Raw genomic sequence first — 6,000 nt, forward strand, 5'->3', positions numbered from 1 at the left:
TAATCACTGCTACGTCTACTGCAGCTGAATGGATCTGGACTACTAAGGGTGCTCTGGGCCTCGTGCTTCTGAACCTATCGTGTAAACTAAAACACCATAGTGCAAATGCATCAGTACATATGAATAAACTGAGTATGAAAGATGAGGTGAGGCTAAATTCAAGGGCTTATGCATGAACATTACTTAACTGAATAACATGAGAGAGCTGAATGGTAATAGATGCATGAATGCATAAACCAGAATTGGAATCACAGTAACACAGAATACTGGTCTCTGAATACTGACTTACAGATAACTAAATCTGCTAGTACTGATATCTGAGTTTACTAAGTCTAGGAGACTGAATAACTAAGTCTATTAAGATTGATGTATAACCTTGCTGATACTGATACTGATTTATTATATCTGAGATCAAGCCTATATAATGGGTGACCTTTGAGCTTATTAATAATGAATAAGATTGTCTAAATTTGAGATCAAGCCTATATAACGGGTGACCTCTGAGTGGTAGTCAAGCCTAATATAATGGGGGACTACTCAACTGAATTCTATTTCTGAGACTAAATCTAAAACTGAGACTGTAGGAAGTATTCATCTAACTGACATGCCCCTTCTAGCTTATTTTGGGTCCAACTGTAACCCCAGTTAGAAGGGTGTCATTCCAGTGCCATGAGTAAAGACACTGCTATCTAAACCCAGGATGGCATGCCTAATATGATGGGTGACACCTGGTGGGAACCAAGCCTAATATGATAGGTGACTCCGGGGAGGTAGTCAATCCTAATATGGCGGGTGACTCCTCATCCTGTGCTGGCTATGCAGTTCTAGAGGTATCGGGATTGCTAATAATGACTTTGCCTAAATAACAGGGAAACCACCTCCCTGCCCTTGCTCGGTGCTGAATCCTACTCCTAATAGAAAGACACTGACTTGATTATTAGAACGGTACTTAGATTGAGCAAAATCTGTTATCGATTATTTTACTTGACTGAGCTGACTAAGTTCACTTGGTTCCATTATCTGACAAATACTACTGAATCTATTATCTGACAGAATGATACTAAGTTCTGAATTAATTTCTTGAATGCTATTGAGATCTGAGCTAAGTACTGAACTGAAGCTGGAATGCTAATGATACTTGGATTACTAAGATTTCATAAGTTCTATAACTATCTGAGAGTTCTGAATTTTATAACTGACTGAGTTCTACTGATCATAGCACGACTAAAATTATCTTGAGAGTGACTTGACTCTAGGCACAAAACTAGATTTTTTGGGTACAAGTACCCGTAGGACTCGATAGAACAAAACTGACAAAACATGACTTCTTGAATTCATGACCAATCATCAACACATAGCAATAGATTCACCATACACTCAAAAGACATCTCTTCCAGCACTTGGAAATAATAAAACATATTTTCTTAGGGAATGCATACCAATACTCCATGACTCTTCCTACAAAGTCTTATAATGAACACATAACATGCATTCAAGTGTACATAATTGGGGACTTTGTACTAACATACAACAATTCATTCAACAAGGAATGCACAAGGATATGAATGCGCAGAACATGCTATAATTCAATCACGATAGTCTTTCAACAAACACTTGGCATGCATGGCTTATACTAAATTTGGGGGTTTCAAGTCAACATTCTATAATGACACAATTTCCTTCACACAAGAATTTTATCAAACACATAGGAACCATGCTTTGGTCATATCATAATTTCTACAGCTAATTCTCATGAACAATTAATCAACATACAACTTGAAGGGATTTATCATGAACATCACATAATTACTACATAATAGGATTAAAGCTTGAAACTTTATAGCCATAACGTAATTTAAAACACAACAACAACATGACCTTCAATCTCAATTCACATAAATCATGAAAAAATCATAAACCATAAATATTGAATTTAAAACAAAGGGATTCTTGAACTTCTTGGGTGGAAGGAACCCAAGAATCAATAGTTGCATACCTCGCTATTAAATTCTTGGAAGATTTACGGAGGAACCTTTATTATTTGAGTCTTGAACTATGAACCCTAGCTCTTGTTCTTGAACAATTTTGAGAGAAACTAATAATATTTGGGTGAAAATATAAGGAATCTCATGTTAAAGGGTATATATAAGGGTTAGAAGGTTATAATTTTGCCATTGGAACCACGGACTGAAACTGCTGAATTTTGGCCCAGGGCTATAGTTTGGGCAGCACCCTGCCTGGCCCGTGGGAGAACCCTTGGCAGTGCATAGCTATAGCGGTGCAGTAACCAGGGTGTCGCCTTGGCTACAGTGGTGCTGAAAGCTGGGCGGCGCTGGCTACACATCTTTTGCTACTGGTTTGGCACACCAAACGTGCCGTTAGACTATCTGAAAATTTTGAAAATTACCCGAGATGTACTACGACCTTGCCCCATCACAACAAAACTTGAAAAATCTAAAAATTGAGGTCGGGAAGGTCCTGAAATAATTCGTCAAAGTTTGGAAGGCTTATGAAAATGAAAAATTTTCAACACTTAGCTAAATTTTTAAGTGTTAAGCCTTTCTTTGCATTCTTTGGAAGATATAATGACTTGGGAATTTTAAGGAGTATTACATAATGCCCCAAAAATGGGTCCCGGGATGTCATACGGTGCTTAAGGCTTTAAGTAGCCCCAAGCTAACCCTTTTAGACTACTAATACATATAAAGCTTACTTAAAGATGAATAAAGCAATCACTAATACTTTTCATAGCACACTCAAGAGAAATACGAAGAAAATACTTTGTCTGAATGGATTGAAATACTGAAAATCTAACATACTAACAATCTGAAAAACTAGTCTAATGAAGCCTCTACTGCTCAAGAACTTGAGAGCCATTTGGCTAGGTCCCCAACTCAACCTACTCAAGTGATAAATAATAAACAACTACTAAATAAATTGAGTGTCTGAAAATAAACGGTCCTCGAAGCATGAGGACTCACCACTACTGAAATATAGATAAAGTGTTAGGGAATCACTGATAAGGCTAGGACTGAGAACCTAAACCTACATTATGAGAAAATGTAGCACACAGACAAGTATGTGGATCAGTACCATGGGAATGTACTTAGTATATGAGGGTGTATGCAATTAAACAATTAATATCATGAATCTTGATAGAAAACATGCATGCTGTAATAGATGACTCACATAGCTTGAATTAAACTCTTATAAATCATAATAAAGAGATACATATATTATAAATCACGTGAGTCATTACACTTCAATTTTATGAATACAAGAAATTCTGTAAAACTCAAGAACTTAGTACTTTAGGAACCTTCAAGACTTGAGACTCTGGAAATACTTGGAAATCTTTGGGACTTTAAGACTTTATAACTTTGGGATTGGGAAACTTTGGACTCCTATGGACTTGGGAGTTTCTTCTAACTGACATAAACCATATGAGATACATAGAGTCCAACGTATTACCCACGTTGGGGAGAGATGTCCTATCCTTTCCATCGGAGTAGGACCTTTAAATTAGTGATCACTATCTTAACCCACTTGGGGTAAATCAAAAACCTATGGGGGCACGTAGTTCTGGGGAATAAGACCTTAGAGTCAAGACCAACTCGGTGCAAAATACTATTCCCTTACTTAGCTTAGAATTTTAAGTCAATATGCTTCCCTTTAACTCAAATCAACATAATGTGGACTTCTTTCTTAACTTAAAATAAAACTCAATCATTTCTTGAAAACTTGATAGGCTTATCATCGATAAACTTTAAAATTCAAAAAACATGGAGATATAAGAATAATTCTTACAAGACTTTAAGGAGTATCATAAGTTCAGTCTCAAAGAAACCACAATTTCTCAATAAGGCTCAATTCATGGCATCAAATCTTAGAAATCCTTGAAAATATAATATCAATATAGGAACACATTACTTTTAACATGAATTCTCAACTCAAACCATGATTGAACAAGGTACTTATGCAATTTGAGGCTTGAATAAATTCCATGATTCCATAAACTTAAAAATATAGCAATTTAAGCATAATTCAATATTGAAAGTACAAAAATCCTTAAGAAGAGTTAAACCTTTTGGGCATAAGAACAAAAGGATGTTCTTGTTCAAACCCCACATACCTTAAACTTGGAGCTTTTGGGTGACCTCTTAACCTTAGGTTGCAAATTGTGCAATTAGTAGGTGCTTCTTGTAGCCCTCGGAAAGTAGAATTTGAATCTCAAAGAATTAATGAAAACCTACGATTGAATCTTAAGATATTTGAGTTTTTAGGTTAAAACCCTAATGGAGTTTCTTGAGAGATTTTGATGAAAATACCACTATTTTAGTGTTCTTGTGATTAAATCGTGTGTTAAAACGAATAGAGGGGTGGAAGTTACCATATTTGCCCTTAATGAAATGGAATAGAATGCTGAATTTTGGCCTGGGGTGAATTTCATGGTGGCGCCCTGCCTAGAGCACCGGAGTACCTTGGGCAGCATCCTTCTTAGAGCGGTGGAGAGACCAGGGCGGCTCCCCACTTAGAGCAGGGAAGTACCCTAAGCAGTGCCCTTAGATCACCTTTAGCTCCTGGAAAGGCATACCAAACATGACCTTAGGCTCGTCTAAAAATTCTGAAACTCACCCAAAACCTTGCTCAATTGTAACACAACTAAAAAATAAGAAACCTAAGGTCGGAAAGGTTGTGAAATGATTCCATGAAGATTGAAGGCTCAAAAATAAACTATGTGTTGGAATACTTAACTAAAATTCTAAGTGTTAAGCATCTTGTGACTCGTTTCGAAGGCTTTAATGATGAGGAAGTTTTACGGGGTCTTGCATAAGGTTCAAACTATAACATAACATCTGACAAATTACGAAATCTGGGTGGGGTATAAAATACATAAAAACAACTGAAATATTGACTGAACATGATAGTCTGAAAAGCCTCTAAACATGACTGTCTGAATAAGGAGTTGATAGGACATATCCCCAACTAACTCTAACTAATAAATTAATTAATGGAATAATGGTGTAATGATCATGTTCCTGGATAATGAGGACTCACTTCTAACTCTGACTGTTAAGACTGGGGTGCTACTAATGCTCAGGAGCTCGTGTCTCTGAACCTATGGTATAAAACACCATAGCACAAATTCGTCCGTATGATTGAATTTACTGGTATACATGTGAGGTAGGCTAAATACATGGGTTTCATATATATGAACACTGATACTAATAGACTAACTATCATGAGTATGAGAATACATGCATGAGACATAATACTGACACTGATACCGTGATAACATAATTACTGAATCTGAATAATGGTAACATGACATATTGATAACTAGTATAACTAATAACGTGAGTGACTGTATCAGACAGACCTGAATCTGATGGAACTAGCTGAATTTGGTACTGTATCTGAGTTGACTGTATCTGAAGTGCTAAAATCTGAAGAACTATCTGAGTTCTTTTACTGATCCTAATACTGAAACTATGGGAGGTATTCATCTAACCGACATGCCCTAAATGATACATTATAGCTGAATTGGGGTCTAACCTGTGCCCTAATTGGAAGGGTGTTAATACAGCACCACTCGTACGGACAACATGTGAGTGACCCTTGACTAGAAAATTACTCTAATGAGAATGGTGGGAACCCTCAACTAGCAGGTTAAGCCACCTCATCTACCCTCAACTAGCAGGTATGATGTCTCAACCTATGTTGGCTATGTAGTTTTAGAACGCAAGGATTGCTCCTAAGAATCACACCCTCAACTAGCTGGTGAGTTTCCATCCTTAGGTTCACTATGTTCTAATTCCTACTCCCATCTGAATGGATATTGAACATGGTTAACTGAACTGACTGGACTGAGTTTACTAAATTTCATTGACTGATGGAATATTACTGAGATTACTGAGCTTTCCTAAGTTATGAGACTGGCTGAATTCTACCGAACATGGTTTTACCGAGAGTACATTGAAAACATGATGTTAGATCTAG

The sequence above is a fragment of the Capsicum annuum genome, chromosome 4 (assembly GCF_002878395.1).
Source record: "Capsicum annuum cultivar UCD-10X-F1 chromosome 4, UCD10Xv1.1, whole genome shotgun sequence".
NCBI classification, from domain to species: Eukaryota; Viridiplantae; Streptophyta; class Magnoliopsida; order Solanales; family Solanaceae; genus Capsicum; species Capsicum annuum.